We start from the raw sequence: 22,699 nt of genomic DNA on the forward strand, positions 1-22,699 counted from the left end.
AAAATGTCTTGGGCTGGCCCTGGTCACTTGTCTCATTGTGCTACAAATCTGCTCTCCAAGGATATAATTCAGCCAAAGCAAAGTCCTTGAAAATCCCATTGGTTTCTGTTTCTCTCACTGAAAGCCATGGGACACCCAGCCCAATTTTATGCATTTTTACTTGGGGGGTACAATGAAACCTGCTGTCAGGTATATGGAATATGATTGTAGCCTTAAGCATTTTTAAACATTCACTGGAATGTGTCCTGAATAAGTGAGGGAAGTTGGCACACATGATGGGATGCTGTACAGGTTTTGACATACTAGTATTAAACATAAGCATTTCATAAAGCATTTCATAAAGACATGAAACGGAATTTGTCAACAAAACACTTGGTACATACCGCAGGAGAGTATATCAGCTGGGATGCTATTTCTGTTGAAGAAAGTAATGCTTCATTGATTAAAAGTTCTTATTATTGTCTTGGAAAATGTTTAGTAAGGCCAATTCTGGGGTCATTTCTAATGTTTGCTTGGTTATTTTAACCTCTCTCACCACCAAAGGAACACAAGGGAACAACAAAGAACCTGCACAAGCGACGCTGACACCCCCCCAAACGTATATTAAGTAAAATAGAAACACCGTCACCTGACCCCCTCATCTGCCCCCCCATCTACTTCTATCCCTCTCTTTCTTCCCAATGTCTCAACAAATGAAACTGATTTGGAAACATGTTATGAGAGACATTGCATATATTTCTGTAAATCAAGAAAACCTTTAATAATAATAATAATAATAATAATAATAATAATAATAATACCGTAATAATACAGAAAGTATGTAGGCAGAATCTGCTCAGTTCCCAATGTCTGATTCTGGTCCCTAGTAAAACTCTGTCCCAGTTTAGATGATGTTTCAAAGCTTCATCCACCACGGCCCTGGGTGGTTTATTATCCCATCATTCAGTTCATCAGTTCATATGTAATGGGGAACTCTGGCTTAACACAAGCCATGAAGGAAGGAGAGTAGGGAGTACTCAGCCCTGAGGCTCATTCATAAACCATGATTTCCTCATAATACTATGTTATGCTTTTTGAGATGATGTTGGGGGAAGCCTATAGGAGTTCATACACATGCTGTAGTGGTTTCTTTAGGCCTCCTCTCCTTAGGGCATAGAATCATAGGACTGAAAAGTTGAAAGGGACCACAAGGGTCATCTAGCACAACCCCTTGCAATGCCCTGCAATTTGCCCAGTGTGGGGCTTGAACCCACGACCCTGAGATTAAGAACCTCATGCTCTACTGACAGAGCTACAGCTACAGAACAGGTTTTACCTGGGAAAGGTATGGGACAAGCATGGCTGTGGATGAGGGGCATAGAAACTGAACCTTGCGGTGGAAGCAAGGAGGCCATGGCCCTGGGTGCACAATTTTGAGGGAAACCAGCCCCACTAGACGCCAGCTGGTTGTTATTAGTACTGATAGAAGTATAGAAATACTTACCCCCACAACAGGTGTGAAGCCCTAAAAATGTATAAGACAGTAAGACTCTTGAAAAGCGTTTAACATGAATCTTGGTAGCCTCCAAGAAAGGTGTGGGCAGATATCAGGCAGGAAGGAATCTACTTTCTTTGGTCCCCACTTCCCGCACCCAGAAACTGAAATCCACCAATAGAACCATGTGCAAAAAACATTGATTCACCTCCAGGTACCTTCTCTGGTACTCAGAAGGTACCCGTCCCACTTATGAAATTACACTTGAAAGTAATAATCCACTGTAGCCAATGGAATAGGTCGCAGTGTGTGTGACTGGTCATTGCATGTGGTCTGCAATAGTTTGTCCAGATCTCAAATGTGTCCACGGTCCCCAAGAGACTGGTGACCCCTGAATTAAGAGTTAAAGAATTCTGAGCCCAGGAATTTGTTTTTAGTGCCAAACTGAACTGAGCTCTGAGCTTATAGTTCTTCCTAACCCTTTGTTCTTCCAAACCCTTTGTTACTGCCCCATCTGCCCACGTTTTCTTCATTTTAGCACACACACACACATATGGAGGGGGTATTCTATAAAATAATTGGGAGTCAGTAATCCTTGCCAATCTACTTCAAATCACACGGACATTTGCAGTAGATTTCAATCTATTTCCCACCCATCCTTGTATGACAGCACAGTGTAAGCTATCTATATATTTCATAGTTACAGGTAGGTAGACGTGTTGGTCTGAGTCGAAACAAAATAAAAAAAATCCTTCAGTAGCACCTTAAAGACCAACTAAGTTTTTATTTTGGTATAAGCTTTCGTGTGCATGCAAACACACAAAAGCTCATACCAAAATAAAAACTTAGTTGGTCTTTAAGGTGCTACTGAAGGATTTTTTAAAGATATGTTATATTTGCCCATCTAGCTCAACATTGTCTGAGCATGAATCAAATGTATTTCTAGGACTAGGAAAGGTATACACCCTAAAACTCAGTATGATTAGTGACCACCAGCTTTAGAAAACAAGCTCTCTCTCTATTCAACTTCCGCTGACTTGCTGGATATCTTACATTCCCCAAATATAAAAGTCTCATACTTATGAAAAACATAAATGTCCCCTACTCATATAGTCAGAGTATGAGTAAAAGCAAGCTATGATCTCGGTAAATTGAACTCTTGGAATCTTGCAGAATTGAATAAAAGTATTCAGCATGTATATGTGGAGGCAAGGACAATTGTTTGCCAATAAATCTGAAGAATGGGAAACTTCTAGATGGTTTTGGAATTCAAAACCGAGCACTCGTTTGAAGATTTTGTTTGCCTTTTGGTTTTTAAATGAAATATTCTGTTTATTGTTAATTTTTATTGAGTTCATAAATATGTTAAGATTGGCGAGTAATGAAATAATATGTCTTCAAAAGTATGCAGATGCATCATGAGCCACTTTTGATTTTTTTTTAAGTGCAATGGCCCAAACCCACTCATACAATCAGGCAATCATTCAAAGACCTCTGAGTTTCCCCTTGGATCTCTGACTATGGAAATATGATGCAATGAAGATCAATGAACTTACCGCCCCAGGAATTCCAGGATAAGGGATCTAGAGAGAGGCAAAAAATCAGTACACTGCTGTAACGAATTGACATAGTTTTAAATATTTTCTTTTTTCTTTTAGCCTGGCTTTGCAAGGGTTAAACCCACATCCAGCCTGATTGACTGGACATTCTAATGGAGGCGGGTCTGCTTGGAGCTTACAAGGAGGGAGGAGCCGTTTTGTCAGTTGGAGAGCGCAAGGGAGTGGGAGCGTGGGTGGTTGCAGGGTCAGGATAACGGAGGGTTTAGATGAATAAGCAAGTTCCATGTTGCGTGTTTGACAATAGTAACTTATGACAGTAACGAAGCTTGTACACGCATGAAACTTTAAAGCAACCATTATGAATTTGAGTTAATAAACTTTCATCTTTTATGTGCCAAGGAGAAATTGTCTTTCTTATTTCCAGCACGGTATCAAAAACAGTATAGGTGGGAGGCTCTTTAAAGCAGTGGTCCTCAACCTTGGGCCTCCAGATGTTTTGAGACTACAATTCCCATAATCCCTGACCACTGGTCCTGCTAGCTAGGGATCATGGGAGTTGTAGGCCAAAAACATCTGGAGGCCCAAGGTTGAGGACCACTGCTTTAAGGGACAAAAACTTCCCTTAAGAGTGGCGTCGATAGTTTGTGTCCTTGAGTAACATGGTATAGGCTGAAGGTGGACGACCTGGTGTGTCACTAAGTTGCCTAAGCGGATAGGCAAGCTTTTAGAGCGAGGGATTTCAAGCTGAGGGAATCTCCTCACTGGGGACAAAGGGGTTAGTCGCACAAACAGCCTCTGTAGCAGGGGCCCAAAGGGCCCCAATTAAGATGATAATGTAAATCCCTATAAATCCTGGAATATGCTTATAATAGTGAATTATGGGAACTTGTTGTTTAAATAAATTGATGATTTAGCAAGATGCCGTTCTTTTACTAGAACAGAAGGTCAGCTAACACGCAAATCACAAAGATATAATTTATAAGCTAGAACACAAATGGTTACATGGTACACGTAACACAGGTTCCCAACACGCATACTATCTCACAATGTAACATATTATTGGATTTGGATATTGAGAATCAAAGGCCTAGTTAGCAATCCTTGGCCTAGTTAGCAATGCTTATTGCGCATGCATATTAATCAGGTAATGACATACGTATTAAATATGAAATGAGATAATGATGAATATTAAATATTAAATGATGTAATGCTTCATGTGATTGGTTAAATCAAAATCCGTTGTTTGAAATGTTATAAATACCCCTGCCCGACCTTTGGGCGGGGTTGCAGTTTTGCGAAAAGATTCGACTGTAACTGTATTGCTTTGCAATAAACATAATGGACTCCTAACTCCTCTTGTCTCTGAGTTTTATTGGCTAACTCAGAAGATAAGCCATTTTTTGGTTTACAACACCTCGAGTTTCATTAGATGGCCACGTGTGTTGGAAGCAAACTCCACTTACTAATAAACCCAAGATTGAAGAGGGGTTTATAAATGATCTGTAGGGAAATAGGGAGGTGGATTTTGCCTTAGGATTCCATAGGAGTTCCTTTAGTAAGTGAGAGAGAAGACGGGTTCCCTAGGTGCTCTTCTAATAATAGAATAAGAGGGGCAACCATCGCACCGTCTTAGCATTAGGTAGAAAGGATACCTTTCATTAAGTGCAATGGCCCAAACCCACTCGTACAATCAGGCAATCATTCAAAGACCTCTGAGTTTCCCCCTGGATCTCTGACTATGGAAATATGATGCAATGAAGATCAATGAACTTACCGCCCCAGGAATTCCAGGATAAGGGATCTAGAGAGAGGCAAAAAATCAGTACACTGCATTCTTGTAACAGAGGTCAATCACACGGTTATTTGGTGAACATTATGGGCCAATTCCCACAGTGCAGTGTAGCTATGCCCTCCACCTGCCCCCCCCCCGCCCCTGTGCTACGATCTAGTAACAATGATGAACAGTAAATGGTCTTACCAGAACTGGGCCACCAGCAGCTCCAGCTCCAGGGTTCACCAAGAGTTCAATCATATAAAGCTTGGTTTCAAATACTGGTTTTCTATATCAGAGAGCTGCCATAATGCGATGGCAATGAGGAATCAATGAGACCACCCACTTTAGCTAAAGTATTTACAACACCGATGCAGAATTTGATGAGTAGTGTTGTTGTCTTGGTGCATTTTATTCCTTCCCATCTCTTAGATTCGGGGAGCAACCCAGAGAAAGTAAATGACATTCCACAATGCAATCTTAGCCATGTTTGCTCAGAAAGTAACTCCCACTGAGTTCACAGGGGCTTTTCCTTCCAGGTAAAAAGGTATAACATTGAACTCAATGTGGCTTACATCTGAGTAGAGAGGTTTTGATTATTGTGCTGCAAGTGCGGTCATTCAATGATCGAAACTAACGTTACTTGATTGGTGCTCTTTGGAATCCCCACAAAGAAGTCTGTTCTGAAATTGGTTTAAGCTAGAATTGGCACTGTATATTTTTCAGTTCATTTGATCAAATGCGCACGAGTTTTTCTATGGAAGTGCATAAACTGACACCTTCTAAAGGTTCTGGACTAAAACTTCCATCAGCCCCAGTCAGGAGAGTCATGCAAGTTGGTTCTGATAGAAAGAAAGCAGGTTGGCCATGTCAGCATAGACATTCAAAAATGTGAACTTTTTTAATATTAAAAAATTGGACTGATGAAACCATTGGACAGATGGTAGGAGATAACCAAGGAAGGAACTACGCTATGGATGATATTTCACTCGTGAACTCTCATTTCTTATTCAATCTAGGCGTTAACCACGGCTGCTGCTTATGAAAGTCTGAAATCAGTGGTGGTATAGAAAGCAAGCAGAATTTTGAACTTACCACGCCTGGCAGATTGGTGAGAATAGAGGGCAAACCCTAAGGGAAAAGAAGAAAACAATGGAGATTCAATATTAATATTTAAATTTATTAGTCACTTTTTAAAAAACACACACACAAAAGTAACTCAAAGTGACTCACAACAGTAAATAACTCACACATTAAAACCAGCATTAAACAAAACTGAGTAAAATCTGATGGGTTAGAATCATAGAGTTGGAAGAGACCACAAGGGCCATCCAGTCCAAACCCCTGCCAAGCAGGAAACACCATCAAAGCATTCTTGACATATGCCTGTCAAGCCTCTGCTTAAAGACCTCCAAAGAAGGAGACTCCACCACACTCCTTGGTAGCAAATTCCACTGCCGAACAGCTCTTACTGTCAGGAAGTTCTTCCTAATGTTTAGGCAGAATCTTCTTTCTTGTAGTTTGAATCCATTGCTCCGTGTCCGCTTCTCTGGAGCAGCAGAAAACAACCTTTCTCCCTCCTCTATATGACATCCTTTTATATATTTGAACATGGCTATCATATCACCCCTTAACCTTCTCTTCTCCAGGCTAAACATACCCAGCTCCCTAAGCCGTTCCTCATAAGGCATTGTTTCCAGGCCTTTGGGTTACACTATCTAGGTTGCCTCCTTGCGGCAAAGCAGGTTAATTACTAACACAGACTGATCAATACACAGAGTATTCCTTCTCCTAGGTGGGCTCCCCAGGTTGACAAGCCCCACCTGCCCCTCACTTCCCACTACAACATGGGCAGAAACCGCCTTCTTGGCCGTTGGACCCACTATTCGTTTCATCTGCTCAGTCCACTGAAGCCTGTCTTTGCATGCAGGGGAAGTCCCTATCTCACCGAGGGTTCAAGACCTGATGGATGCCTTCACCTGGTTTATCTTCAAGATATACTCATCACAGGTGTTATGTACTGAGCTGAATCTTAGAACAATAGGATCCAGAATGCAGCAGTCTGATTGGTCCGCAAGAGCCACTCAATCCAGCTTCAGGTGGAAGTGAATCAGCAACCTGATTGGCCTGCAGGAGCAGCCAATGAGGCTGCTTGCAGAAGTGAATCCGCAACCTGATTGGCCTGCAGGAGAAGCCAATGAGGCTGCTGGCAGAAGTGAATCCGCAACTTGAATGGCCTACAGGTGCAGCCCTGAAGTAGCCAATCATGCAAGGACCATTGTGTAAATAATGTATATAAGCACACATTTTGGGGAAAGAGCCATTCTTCTCTTCTTCTTCTGTTGCTACTACAAGCCGAATAAAGAGCATGAAATTCACTCTCGACTCCGAGTATATTTCAACAGGATTTCCCACCTAGCCCTTATCCCCCCAGTCTGAATCCTTGCTTTCCCCCTCTGTGCTAGAATTCCCCCATGCATGGATATCAAGAAGTTACCTGAGCTGGATCATAGGTCACATAGATTGGGATCATCTGTAAAAGAAACAAGGCTGTGAAACAAATTGTGCTAACATATTCGCCTTTAATTATCTTGTTATTCATATCCCCCTCATGAAATTTCTCTGTCTGGTTGCTAAGGCATCTTCTCAACAAAATGGTCAGCTACATGAAATGTCATTTTTTCCTTGTGTACAATACACACCAGACTTTGGGGAAGAAAACCAAAGTTCTTATTGAGAACTACAGTTGTTTGAAACAATGGTGCCATCTGGTGGTATAGCAATTCTATAAGGGTTTTAGGAAGTCTTCAGCCATCCAGGAATCAGAGGAAGGAAGGGCTAGTAATGTGGGCTCTACACATAACAGAACAGCATCAAACCAACCTCATACTAGAAATATGCATGTCAGTTCTTGTATGTTACAGCAGCATATTTTATTGCATTTTGTTGTATACTGTATAACCTTGATGCTATTTTTAATTGAAGGTACTTAAAAAGCAGAGACATCACCTTGCCAACAAAGGTCCGTATAGTTAAAGCTATGGTTTTCCCAGTAGTGATGTATGGAAGTGAGAGCTGGACCATAAAGAAGGCTGATCGCCAAAGAATTGACGCTTTTGAATTATGGTGCTGGAGGAGACTCTTAAGAGTCCCATGGACTGCAAGAAGATCAAACCTCTCCATTCTGAAGGAAATCAGCCCTGAGTGCTCCCTGGAAGGACAGATCGTGAAGCTGAGGCTCCAATACTTTGGCCACCTCATGAGAAGAGAAGACTCCCTGGAAAAAACCCTGATGCTGGGAAAGATTGAGGGCACTAGGAGAAGGGGACGACAGAGGACGAGATGGTTGGACAGTGTTCTCGAAGCTACGAACATGAGTTTGACCAAACTGCGGGAGGCAGTGCAAGACAGGAGTGCCTGGCGTGCTATGGTCCATGGGGTCACGAAGAGTCGGACATGACTAAATGACTAAACAACAACAACAACAACTATGCAAATGTGCTCAGTATATAAATGAGTTGAATACAATGCCTAGGGAAACACAGAGTTACTAAGATCACCTCCAGACATCCTATTTATCCTGCATTCATAATGACTTACGCTCATGCTACTGGGCTGCTCATATGAGATCTTGCTCTCAATTCTGTTTGCGCCCGCAAAACGTTCCAGGGCAGTCACACTGCTCCAGGACCATTTCCGATCAGTACATATCCTGCAACAGACTGCTGAGATTCTGCAACTTTTACAGCACAAATGCTCTGGTTTATTTTTGTTTTTCTTTTGTTGTGCTATAACTCTTCACTCCACCCCACCCCACCAGCCCCGACAGCAATAACGCAGTAGTATCATTGAAGAACAAAGTAAAGCAGAATAAATGCAGCATCAATGCACTGTTATTGTATCAAGAGCATGCTGCAAAATACACCCACAATTAGGGGCGCCAACTTGCCCCCCCCCACATTGAGGTGGCCCAGCATCATGTGAAGTCATACACACGACCTCAGTATTGGGAGGGGGGGGACTGAGCTCCCTGCCCACAAATATTGAGGGGGCTGAATCCCCTTCCAACCCCATAGCTGGCCCTGCTGCCCACAACAAAGCAGCAGTCAGGAGCAGCCCTGATTGAGGTGGGACTTGCACACCATCTCTTGTTGCTCCCAGGTCATCTCCAAATCCAGCCTGACAATATGGCACCCTTTAAAATGGCCTCTAGATGACGATGTAGGCCGCCCTCCTGCAACTTGTTATCAGTGGGTTCTTCCTGTTTGGGGAGCGAGGCATCCAGGAATGCAAAAGCATAGCTCTACATTTTGGTAAATGGGGTGTGTGCCATTGAAGGAATGAACTTGGTACTTGCCACAAGCATAGGCATGCTCCCTTCTCTTAATGCCATGCTGGTATTACCTGTGCTGGGTATGGCTGTGCTGGAATTTGAGGTGGTAATGGTTGTCCTGGAAGTGGAGGAAGAAACCGAGGAAGCATCTGAGGAGGAACCTGAGGAGGCACTTGGGGAACCATGATGGGAATGCGCTATGGAAAGAGCAAAACCAGAGAAACAGAAGGTGGAGACAGACAACTAACACCGCAAGTGTGGCAGAAGTGGTTTGAACACACTCTGCTGACACCCAGACTTTCTTCCTGTAATGCTCTCTCTGCAGGGCTACCTTTAAGAATGCAGCTGTCACAATGCTTATGGGATCATGTGACACCCATTCTGTTCCAATTTAATTGGTTGTGTGTGTGTTTCGAGGCTCGATGTATTTTGGTCTTCTTCAACCTGTTGCTCTCCAGGTGTTGCAGAGCCCTATCAGTCTCAGCATGGCTATATTAAAGAGCTGGTTTTGATATTTTAAGCCGTGGACAGTTAAGGACCTGGTTATTTGAAAGGCTACCTGCATTTTGGTGAACCCAAGATCAGTCATCATCAGAAGCCTATCAAAAGCAAGCGGATTTTGAAAACTTATTTGCTCTGGTTGGAATTTGATTGATGGCTTTATGCTTACACACACATCTCATACTGTTTGATATATGAAGTTTAGTAAATTTGGGGAGTGGCCTTGTGAAGAGCCTGCCCTAAAAATACTAGAGTCAACATTAAGGTAACAAACAAGCAATCATATTCATGCTGCTCTTAAAATATCTCCCAGAAATCAAAAGCATCTTGCAGAAGTTGTGCTTTTAATATTGTTTCTATGGCACTAAGGCTCTTGGACACAGGAAATTATTGATATAATTAATTTTTTTATTATATATATGTGTGTGTGTGTTTAGGGAAGCTTTTAATACTGGATGAATCATTGTATTTTAATATTCTGCTGAAAGCCACCCAGAGAGGCTGGAGAAACCCAGCCAGATGGGCGGGGTATAAATAATAATAATAATAATAATAATAATTCCACTTATATATCAGAATGGCTTCTAAGTAGCATACAACATTAAATATACAGTAAAACAAATATAACAATTAAGACAGTTAAAAAAATATAAAAGATGGTTTACCTCATTGCTGGCACTGCCACTTGCTGACCGCTGTCAAAACATGAAATAAAAACAGGGTTAGATTTCATGTTTTTTGTGGGTTAGATTTCATGCTTTATCCTCACAGGATGACATTGGGAGGCTTTGTAAAGTATCCCTCTAGAACCCAAGCAAAGGTTCCACCTATCCTAAATTCCCCATTTCCTCAGGTTCCTATCACCTCCCATGAGAATTCTTCTCACTTCCCTCATCTCACAATGCTGTTGGAGGCACAACTTGTCCTTGTCCATGGATTGGTCAATGAGAGTTTGCTGGGACAAGGCAAGAGTCCCTAGCATGGTGCTTCCAGACACCCCTCTTGCAGCCCATGGAGGCTTCTGCTTCTTCAAACAGTTCTTTTTCATTTGTTTTCTTTTCATTTGGGCAACGCTGGCCTAGCTCGAAAATGAATTCCAGGTCTAGACCCCCCCAGCCTTCCCTAACATATCTCTGAGCCCAGAGACATTTCCCTGAGCAAGGGAGGAGAAGGGCAGCTGGTGTAAGGAAAGGAAGAAGAAGAAGATTTAGAAGCTAGAGGCTGATGCCTGGCTTTCCAGCTGCCTGGCGTAACATGAAGGAAGGAAGGAAAGTAGGAAGGAGATGCTGCTTGGTAAGCCCAGGGGTGCTCCCAGCCCTTCCATTAGGCAGATTGAAGCAGCCACTTTATATGGGCCAGGACTTGTTTATATATACAGAGTTGGTTATCCCATGAATGCCAGTTTGGGGCATTCATATCTCTGAAATGGTGAACTCAAGTGTGATGAATTGCTGTTTGTATAACATACACAAGATGGAAAGAGCCTGAGAAACAGGGTTTCCCATTATATGCGCACTGGGCAAAATGCACATGCGGTGGCACGCTTGCAACTTTCTATGCAGAACTGGTACCCAGAGTAGGAAATATGCCATGTTCTTAGCAGCCCAAATGGCTCTGCTTATCTCTTGGACATCTACCCCCTTTACTTATTTTTATCTCATTTTCATGTTGTTACAGTGCGCAACAACTGTATTACGAAGAGATTCTAGCTGTGGTCGGCCTGACAGTTTTCCCCATCCACAGGTTCAGTGCTACTTACACGGACTGGGACAGCAGCTGCTATGCTCAGAATGCAGGAAAGACAAACCAGCAGTTTCATTGTGGCAGAGGAACCTGAAACAACACAGGCAAGAAACAATGGATGCAGGTTTTTGCCTGCCCCCCCCCCCCCAGCTTGCTAAAGATTGGGTAGTTGGCAGAACTCTTCTTTTTACAAAAATTATCCAGAAGTTATCCAAGACTGCGCGGAGAGAGGGGAGGAGACCCACACATGCTGCTGCCACCCCAACATCTCATGACCCACTGGCTCCACTCCCAGTCCTTCATGTCTACTGGGTTTGGCAAGAATACAAATAGGTTCCTCCTGAAGGCACATCATTTCCCCTTCAGAACTTCCACCCAATGAATGACAGAGCTGGCAACAACTGTGATATTGTGGGCATGGCCAGTGTGTGACCTCACTTCCCCCCATGTGTTCTTCAAGGACAATTCCCGCACAAAATTTTTCTTGGATGTAAATCCCATTGAAATTAATTACTTATTTCTACTAAAGCAATATATTTTTGTAATTTTAGGAAGCAGCTGTTCAGATTACTTTTTGACCACTAGATATACATTTTGGCTCATAGCTGGGGTCCAATCTGGATGCCAGCCCTGATAAGATGTAATGAATATATGTCATTTTACCTGTAGAGTACATTTATAACACAACCAAGTAGTTTAGCCTCTCTAAATTGCAGCAAAAGCCTTGGGTTCATCCAGATGGGTGATTATTGTGGGATCGATGCTCCCAATGCATGAAATTTTTTTTTGGGGGGGGGCAGCAAGCACACAGTGTTGTTGTCATCAAAATGCTACCCTATATCCCACACCCTTCAGATTTTCAGTTTTCAAGGAAAATCCATTAAGTTGAAAACAAATAAACACATGTTGTTAACAAGCCATATTTGACAACTCAGGAACCTTTTTTGCAATTTGAAGCCCCCAAATGGAAGCACCCCAAGCCTTACCTTTGCTTTGCTTTGCTTCAAGGTTGTCTGAAGAAAAATCTAGAAGTCAACTTGATCTCACAACTCTATGTAAGCAGCTGGTATTTATATTATAGTCATGTCCCAATGACATGGCTTTAACCATTGAAGAAAAAAAACACTGGTCTTCATGCGTCATAATTTGTTAATACCCAATAAGATTAGGAGTTTGGGTTTTGTGTCTGTGGTTTACCTGCAGAAATCCCTGGGCCATCTTTTTATTGTGATAAGAAGCGATTGTCAGAGGAACTGCCCCTAACTGAAGTATGCAGCAGTCTTGCTGAAACTAAGGTCACTACCTCAATATTATCTGGGAAATAATATCTCCACTGCATTGAGTACCACAATGGAAAAAATGCCATCTGCTCTGGACAACCTGTACGGTGGCAACCCGGTTCAAAGAGTACCACTACAGTGGGAAGGTAAATGACATTTCCGTGTGCTGCTCTGGTTCGCCAGAAGCGGCTTTGTCATGCTGGCCACATGTCCTGGAAGCTGTACGCCGGCTCCCTCGGCCAATAACGCGAGATGAGCGCCGCAACCCCAGAGTTGGTCACAACTGGGCCTAATGGTCAGGGGTCCCTTACCTTTAACCTCTGAGACAAAGTGTGACAAAAGGACAAAAGGACCTTTAAGAAGGAAAAATGGAGGCTCTCTTTTTCATTTAATTACTTGTTTGTAAAAAATAAATAAATAGGTTTTTTTTGGGAGGCAGAGAAAGTTCAGTGGGGCAGACCCCCATCTCCCATTGGCCAGGGGCCTGCTACCCTTTTCTGAAGTTTTTCCAGTTCTACAATGCCCTTTTTTAAAGGTGCAGCTACCACACAGTACTCCTTGCGCAGTCACAGCTTAGCTACCAGGCTACGCTCAGTGGTACCAGGATATCTGAAAGGTCACCTCCCCTTATGAACCCAATTGATTCCTATGCTCTGCATAGCTCCATTCTCCTCAATGTAGCAACTGGGCTTTAAATGTTGTGGCTCCCACCCTTTGGAATTCCCTCCCCTTATATATGATACAGGTGCCATCCTCTCCGTTTTCTTTTCAGCACCCGCTAAAGACCTTCCTCTTAAACACGGCTCCAGCCTGAGATCTTCAGGAATTTTCACAAAGATGTCTTTATTGTTTTATCATTAGTTCTGTGCCACCCTAGGCTTCTTTGGCAGGAGGGGAGGGATATAAAATAGATTTGTATAATGGCATTATGAATTATGTGCTTTGTACACAATACTGCCCTTTGTGTGTTCTGAGTCTCCAACCATTTGCCATCACTAGGTTCTGGAATTAGGAGCTAGGGAGGTGCTTTCTCTTTCTGTATTGCACATAATTTCATACACATCTTTCCATTCCCTCCACACTCACCTCTCCCCTCTAAACTAAAAGGACCTAAACATCGCATTATTTCCTCATAGGGAAATTTCCCCAGCTCCTTTATCATCCTGCTTCCCATTTTCTATCCCTTGTTTGAGTCTCATCCCAAGGATTTGCGCCCAACATTTTCCCACTAGAAGGAGGATGGTGGAGAGAAGAAGGTGACATGCTGGAGGTAGTGGGAACTTAGCAAAATGCACCCCCCCCCAGCCTACTCTTTCTGTCCTACATGAGTTTCCATCCTGTGTAAAAAACCAAACACCTTAACAGGGTTAAGGAGCTGGCATGATGTTTCTTCAAGGCTTTTGTGAAAAACACTGCCTGCTAATCCCAACCATTGGCTTCTAACTCCAGTTTTACTTTGTTGTGTCTAATACTCACATGGGATTTGTTTTATTTTTGCAGGATTAAGAAGACCTTTCCAGTATGGAACTTCATCATACTTTGCCTCAGTTCGGAGAGTGCCAAACCCTCTCACTGTGGTGAATCTCCTAAGACCTAGAAAGTAACCCGCAGAGTTTACTCACCAGCCAGGGTGGGTGAATGTGTGGGTTTTGGTTTCTCTTGGTTTCTTATTTTTCTAATCTAAGTCCATTCTCCACATTTTCCCATCAGCTTGCCATGTGTTTTTTTTAAAAAGTCTCAGTGAAAATGTGTGTGGGCGCCCCGCGGCATGCCCATGCGGCTGCTGCAGAAGTTTTTTTTGTGTGTATGGGGGCTTGGCCCCCACAGCTCCCCCATACTTGGAGCCTGTGATTCCAAGTCCTCTCCAACCCCCCTCCCTTCTGATCACTAACCTCAAACATGGTTCACTGGGGCCCTACCTGAGCCACAAGGGTTACGCAACTCCACCCTGAGCACTCCCAATGGCCCAGTCTCACGACAGCAGCCTAAAGAAGGAGGGAGCTTAAGCTGTACCCACTTAAACGCCTTCCCATGGAAACCCCATGGAAACCACTGGGAGTGTTTTCATTGACATCACCATCCTCGGGATTAGACAGTAATGTTCAGACTCAACAAAAGCATTTAAGAACTTGTCCCATCAGCAGCAGTATGACACCTGCAGTTGTCTCAGTGGTTTTCTCAAAAAAGAAAGAAAGAAAGAAAGAAAGAAAGAAAGGGAAGAGGGAAAAACAAAAGTGTAGCTTTTTTGTGTGAGGGGGACAAAATAGCTCCTGGAAAACCCCATAGCACAAGTGCCAGTGGCCTGAGACACACTTCCCCACTGCTACTCTCTGGCAGGAAAGAAACCGTTGTAATTCAGTGCCTTTGATACCCATCCTGGTCCAGAAGGATGTCACGGTCAAAGGCAGGGGTCAGCAAACTTTTTCAGCAGAAGGCCGGTCCATTGTCCCTCAGACCTTGTGGGGGGCCGGACTATATTTTGGAAAAAAAAATGTACAAATTCCTATGCCCCACAAATAACCCAGAGATGCATTTAAAATAAAAGCACACATTCTACTCATGTAAAAAACACGCTGATTCCTGGACCGTCCGCGGGTCGGATGTAAAATTGAAATAGAAATAGAAATTGAAATACTTTATTGTCACTTGTACAACTTATATACAGTGAGATTACACAAGCACCCCCACTTAGCTATTGGTCTTAATTCCCCTCATTTACTGACGCGCACCCACCAAACCCAAAAGTCAGTTGCCCTGTTGTTATGTTTTCATTCAGCAGCCTAACAACCCACGGATAGAAGCTGTTCTTTACCCTGTTGGTGCGACTAATCAGAAAGTGCCGGACAGAGTGTGAATCATCCCTAAGAATTTTCCTCACTCTCCCGAGACAGCGGTCTTCCGCAATGTCATCCAGCGGATTCACAGACAGCCCATAATATCTTGTGCTGTATTCACCACCCTCTGTAGGCACTTCCTATCCGTTGATGTCTAGCCAGCGTACCACACCGTGATGCAGTATGAAAGGACACTTTCTATTGTGGACCGGTCAGCTTGCGATTTCTATACAATCTGAACATACAAATACTGCATTTTTTCCTGCCAACCCCAATTCCATTCCAGACTTAACTGGAGTGAAATGACACCCCAAACTCAAAAGGGAAGCCAACTGACTTAAATCAACTGCTTCAACTTGTATCTGTATGCCCTGTTTCTGTATGTTCATCGCAATAAATTGCGTACCATCTTAATAAAGATGCATTTCTTCCTTGTATGTGTTTGTGTGTGTGTGCGCTCTCTCTCTCTCTCTCTCTCTCTCTCTGTGTGTGTGTGTGTGTATGCCTTAAATTATCCTTTATTTTTCTTCAAAAATTGCCTGAAAAATATTTTAACCATAGAATGTACTTGCAGGTTATAATTTGGAAAATTATATTATCTCATACTTGGGAACATCCAAAATTAACAAGGACAGGCAACAAAGATAGAAGTTTCCACCAATTCGGAAATGGGGTGGGAACACAAAAGCCCTGGATCAGCCAGCATCCTCTCCCAGGCCTCAGAAAGTGGATGTTTTTGGAAGAACTGTGATCGGAGAGGGAGCTGCTTCCCCCCACAAGAGCCTTTTAAAAACGTGGGAAGGGCAAAAAGGAGATTTCTATTCTATACATTCCAACTATTCCGACCAATTTAATAGGGAGAGTATCTACTAGTCTAGCTCCATCTGGCCTCCTCTCCCTCAGCTCTCAATTGGGAGCAAGCTTTCCTTTTTTGTGTAAGTAATTTTTATTTGATTTTACAAGTGTGAAATTATAACAATATCAAATGCATACTCAGGTTTAGAGATTCTTCTGAATTTCAAGACCTCCCTACATCCCTTCCATGGGTCCTATTGCCATTTTTTCAAACAGCATATTATTTCATTATCCATATTTTAAATCTCTCCATATTATCCAACGTATTTGTTACCTTACAAGTGTTGTTAAAATCCTGCTAATGTTTTCATTTGCTTATAGTGGTCTCTTAAATACAGTAAATTATAAATCTTTCCCATTCTTTCTTAAAACTTTTGTCTTCTTGCTTCCTGAGCCTTCCGGTCAGTTTTGCCATTTTGGAGTAGTCCAACAGCTTAGTTTGCCATTCTTCTCTTGTAGGAACTTTATCTTATTTCCATCTCTGGGCTAGTAGCATCCGTGCGGCCGTCATTGCATACATAAAAAGTCTTTTCTGTTCCTTTGGAATCTCGGTACCTACAATTCCTAATAAAAATGCTTCTGGTTTCTTTATAAAGGTTATTTTAAATATTTTTTTCATTTCATGATATATCATTTCCTAGAATGCATTTGTTACACATCCACCACATATGATAAAAGGTACCTTCTTGTTCTTTACATTTACAACAAATATTTGTACTTGTCTTATACATTTTTGCTGATTTAGTAGGAGTCAGATACCACCTATACATCATTTTCATATAATTCACTTTCAACGTACAACATGCCAAAAATTATTTATTTTTAAATATATTTTATTAACTTTTATTATAACAAGCATCTTATAACAATAAACATTAAGAATTTTTTTAAAAAAATAAAATTCATATATCATTTTACATACTGTTTATGCAAAATGTGGGATTTCTACAATCCCTTGACTTCCCTCTACCTTCTCTGTGGTTCCATTATTTCCTTGTTAAATCATGCATGTCCAAGTTATGTTTCCATCCATTCGTATCTGATTTTATCTATTATTCTAACATTGCAAATGTTTTTTTTTTAGAATCCTGCTGATGTATCAGCTTGTGTACAATGCTTTGACATGTATGCAATAAAAGTTCCCATTCATTTTAAAATTTGTTATTGTCCTGATTTCTGAGTCTGCCTGTTAATATGGCCAAATTAACATGCCAAAATTTTTAAATCCGTTTTCCGTAACCTTTCCCAATCAGAAAGTTGATCATGCCCCAAATCCCTCGCCCAGTGTATTATTACCAATTTAACCTGCTCATCCTTTGTGTGCCATTCTAAAAGTAATTGATACATTTCCCAGTAATTTTACATTATTTTCTAACTGGGAGCAGCCTTTCCATTAGACTGCCTCAGTGGGAGAGCTACTGGTAGGAAGCAGGACTCATTCCGTCAGCTTTGCTGAAAGCCCATCTCCTGAACTATGGAAATGTGGAGAATTGGACTTAAGATTGGGAAAAAATGAGAAATGGAGGCAAATTCAAATGGACAGATTTGCCCACCCCATTTCTCCCCCTGCTACCACATTCAAAGCCGAAATGTCTGCTTTGGGAACAAACGCCTCAGCATGAGACAACTGTACGATGCAGAAGCAAAAAAAACTAATATTATTCTAGGCTGCACCAACAGAAGTCTAGTGTCCAGGTCAAGGGAGGTAATCAGGACAAAAGGGAGAAACATGCTAAGAGGAAGGCACATTTGGCAAACCCTCACCTTGATCAACTCCTGCCTGGAAATATATGTCCCCACTGTGGAAGGGTGTGTGGATCCAGAATTGGCCCCTACAGTCACTTATGGACTCACTGTTAAGACTGTGCTCATGGAAGACAATCTTACTCCGCTATGAGTGATAGAAGAAGAGGAGGAGGAGGAGGAGAAGGAGGAGGAGTCCCACTCCTGTCTGACATCAGACCACACCTGGAATACTCTGTCCAGTTCTGGGCGCCACAATTTAAGAAGAATATTGACAAGCTGGGATGTGTGCAGAGGAGGGTGACCAAGATGATAAAGGATCTAGAAGCCAAGCCTTATGAAGAACCATTGAGGGAGCTGCAAATGTCTAGCCCGGAAAAGAGGCAACATCTTCAAATATCTAAAGGGCTGTCACACGGAAGATGGAGCAAACTTGATTTCTCCTGGACTGGAGGGTAGGACCTGAACCAATGGATTCAAGTTACAGGAAATGAGATTCCGACTAAACATCAAGAATAACTTTCTGACAGTAAGAGCTGTTCAACAGTGGAACAGACTCCAACAAGAGGTGGCAGACTCTCCTTCATTGGAGACTTTTAAGCAGAGGTTGGATGGCCACCTGTCATGGATGTTTTAGTTGAGATTCCTGCATGACCCTTGGGGGGTCTCTTCCAACTCTACAATTCTATGATTAATATGAACTGGATGGTGTTAGAAGACATGGGGAGAGCAGGGAGTATTTCACATTTCTATGTAGAGTGAACTACGATCAAGGAAATAATAATTATTATGAATTAGTCAGCCACTATAGAGAGGATATTCTCCTGTAGCTTCAATAAAATAAACCATTGCCTTAAAAAAAAAACAGGAAACAGAAAAGGTCTTGTGATGAAATTATAGTTTCACTACAGAATGTGGCAGTGGGGGCAGGAACCAGGCAATGGAAACACACACACACACACATCTTTTATTTTGTGGGTGGGTAAAGTTTCTCATATCTGTATGTCCTGAAGGAAGGAGAAACCAGAGAGGGAGGGAGAGAGAGAGAGCACATGAAACATAAGCATCTCAGTGGAGAGAACTGGGTGAGCATTATTTTCTTTCCCATAGAAAATTAGATGTTTGGGGTCTACTGGCTGAAAATCCCAACCTATTATAAATACCATGTGATTCAAGGGAGGCTCCCTCTGTTGTGTCAACAGGATGTCTGTGCAGAATGTTCATGGCCCAGTCTGAAGCCACACCAAAACCCACCCACCCACCTGTTAAGTAGGCTTCACTAAGTCAACTCTATATTTAGGTAGATTTCCCCTCCAAGCACATTCTATAACTAGAATCAAAATAATGCAGAACACAAAAGGCCATTCTATACAGTCTGAGATTGGTGTGAATACATGTGTGGATTTGTATCTCTCTCCCCCCCCCCTCCAATTCTCTGAGCGGTGTGGGGTCTCTGTTTCTTCTTCTTCTTCTTCTTCTTCTTCTTCTTCTTCTTCTTCTTCTTCTTCTTCTTCTTCTTCTTTTAAATAAATCTTTATTTATTAAATAATAACTCGCAAGAATTACAGGGAAAAATACATTAAGATTTAAAAAAGCAAAAACACCACATCTTGCATTTCATTATTCGTTACAGATACATCAATTCTAGTCCAAATGCACATAAATAAATTAGATTTTTTAAGTTAGACTTTTTGGAAGATAGTATAAAAGGAAAAGGAAAGGAAAAGGAAGAGAAATAAAATAGAATAAGAAAAAGAAAGAACACAGAAATACAAAAAAGAAAGAGAAAAAATATCAGCAAACCAATCCTAAGAGAAAAATAAGAAAGAGAAAGAGAAAGAAAAAAAGAGAAAAGAAATAAAGAAAATTTCAACAAAAACTTTTGACACTTAATTATATTAATTCCTAGAGCACTTCCACCGCCTTCTGCACAGCAATTATACATTTTAATTCTTTATTCTGTCTCAAGAAGACATCAAGAAGAACTTTGAGACAGTGAGCTGTTCGCCAGTGGAACAGTCTCCCTCAGGAGGTTGTGGACTCTCCTTCCCTGGAGGTTTTTAAGCAGAGGGTGGGTGGCCATCTGTCATGTATGATCTAGCTGAGATTCCTGCATTGCAGGGGGTTGGACTCGATGACCCTCAGGGTCCCTTCCAATTCTACAATTCTGTGACTCTATTATTCAATTTTGCATCTCCTGAAGCAATACAATTCAAACCGAAACACAACTATCCTTAAAACTCCTCACTTCTCCAGACTTTAATGATGCAGATAAAAAAAAGTCCACAGGACACAAGAAAATGTCCATAAAATGGGTCAAAATTGCAAGGCAAAATTCAGCATATATTACCCTGAAATGATGAGGACATTTAAAATAAAATTAAAAAAGCTGTAGGCTGATGTGGGAAAGTGAAGAACCTGAACTTAATGAGAAACTGGGAAACCAAAATTGACAGGTGAGCCCATCCCTAGTTGTCCAGAGGGATGTACAGTACATTGATTCCTTCATGGAAGCTCTCAGTTAATGCTGGCTTTCAATCTGTAGGAAGGGCACTGGGCACCCAGAGGAAGTCCATATATGGTGCTGCCTTCCCTGTTGCTGTTGTTGCCTTAAGGGATGCTTCTCCAAAGAACGTGGCAGTTACTCCATTTCCTTGAAGACGACCACAAGCAGTAGTGTGTAATTACTTCCAAGCTCAGCACAAGCAGCCCCCAGTCAAAGGTGGTATGGAAGCTTGCAAGGACGGTCAACAGTGTGTGGCATTTTATTTCCCTATAGGAGATGAACAAAGTTTGCTTCTAAAGGGACTTTAGAAGCCACTGTAAAGCTCAGACGATGGACATCGAAACCATTTTACTTGTGTTCCTGAGCAATAGTGATAAATCACTGCCACCATCAGCATAGAGCACTGTAGTGAGTTCAAAAAACTTCACATATGATTCTATGATTCTAGATACCCAGGGCCAACTTTTGAAAAGAAAAATTCTGGTAGCCAGGAGAGGCCTGGAAAGATCTGCCTTCTGGGTTGGGGCGAAGCCTAGAGCAAGTTCAGGGGTGTTGCCAGTGGGTGGAGAGGTTTGGAGTAGGTTCATCAGTGGGTCTGGGGTTGTAGCCCAATGCAGCGGAAAAATCTGTCTATTTGCCTACATGTATAGTTCAGGGTCAAACTATTCGCTCTATAGGACACACCTGACCCTAGCACGCACATAGTTTTTAGAGGAGGAAAACAAGAAAAAAAATATTTTGCTTTCTTGAATTGTCCTAGGCATAGCAGCCAAGTCCTAGAGGCCTAGGTGCCTTTAACCCCCCCCCCCTAAATATTTGAGGAAGCTTCTTTTGCAAAGGGGGAAAGCTCCATTTTTTTAAGGGTCAGCTGAAAGTTGTACAGCTTTTTTTTGCAAATGGAAAAGCCCTATTTTATTTGGGGGTGGAGGGTCAGCTCAGAGTTGTTCATCTTTTTGCAAAGGAGGAAAGCTCCATTTTTTAGGATCAGCTCAAAGTTGCTGAGTTTCCTTGCAAAGGGAAAAAATCCTGTTTTTATGGGGTTCAACTCACAGTTCTGCAGCTTCTCAAGGAAAGGGACCCATTCAGGGGCGTAGTGAGGTGCCGCGACACCCGGGGCGGCAAATTGCCATGCCCCTTGGGGGCACGGCGTCGCTACATAACGACGCATGCGTCGCTATGTAGAGGGGGATCGCAACCCCCCCATGGATTCAAAAAGGAGCCTGGACACGCCGTTTAAGCTCCGTTTAGAAGTCGAGAGGGATTGCGTCCCCGCGACTTCTAAAAGGAGCCTAAACGGCACATCCAGGCTCCAGGTAGATAACCCACTGGCGCGGCGTGCCCACCGCACCAGTGGGCTATCTGCCTGGAGCCTGGGCACTCTGTTTAGGCTCCATTTTGAAGTCGCGCGCGGGGGGGTGCGATCCCCTCTACATTGTACACATGCACAGCATCCCGCTGCACATGCATGCTAGGTAGAGGGGGATCGCGCTCCCCGTGACTTCTAAACGGAGCCTAAATGGAGCGTCCAGGCTCAGGCGCCGATCCACGAGTGCCCCCCCCCAAGCAGGCACCCGCGTGGCGCCCAATCACTCGACCGGCGTGCCTGCAGTGTCCCCCCCCCCCGAGGCTGTCTTGCAGAAGCGAGGGGCGGGGGCTCGGCCCCGAATGACACCCCCTCCAGGGTGGTGCCCGGGGTGGACCGCCCCGCCCCTTGCTCCGCCCCTGGACCTATTTCTACAGTTTCCAGACAGATAATCTAATCAGCCAGTCACATGTCTCCCTCTGCAGAGAACAATTGAGGCCTAGGCTCTCTTATCTCCCTCCCTGATCTTTTGCAATCAGCTGCTGAGCGGGTTCCTTTCTCTTTCCCACTTGTTAGCCTTTAGCTCTTTCTTTTTTAAAAAAGAAGAAGCACGATCTGCCTTTTGCCCCTGGGCAATTCGGCTCCAGGGACCATGCATTCGCTCCATAAGACACACAGACATTTCCTCTTACTTTTTAGGAGGAAAAAAGTGTGTCTTGTGGAACGAAAAATACGGTACACGTTACACTTAATGCATAGCATGAAGTTACATCTCCATTAATTGCAGGCATGGCGGG

At 42.8% G+C, this 22,699-nt stretch overlaps 1 long non-coding RNA gene across 1 annotated transcript; it reads right to left on the minus strand.

The window, feature by feature from the left end:
- Nucleotides 1–9,218: 9,218 nt before the first annotated feature.
- Nucleotides 9,219–11,468, minus strand: LOC132592676 (uncharacterized). Its single transcript, XR_009558213.1, has 3 exons — nucleotides 11,398–11,468; nucleotides 10,304–10,333; nucleotides 9,219–9,334 (listed from the first exon to the last, which is right to left on the minus strand). It is a non-coding gene; the product is annotated as an uncharacterized LOC132592676 (long non-coding RNA).
- Between the last annotated feature and the right edge of the window lie 11,231 nt (nucleotides 11,469–22,699).

This window comes from Zootoca vivipara, chromosome 9 (assembly GCF_963506605.1).
Source record: "Zootoca vivipara chromosome 9, rZooViv1.1, whole genome shotgun sequence".
NCBI classification, from domain to species: Eukaryota; Metazoa; Chordata; class Lepidosauria; order Squamata; family Lacertidae; genus Zootoca; species Zootoca vivipara.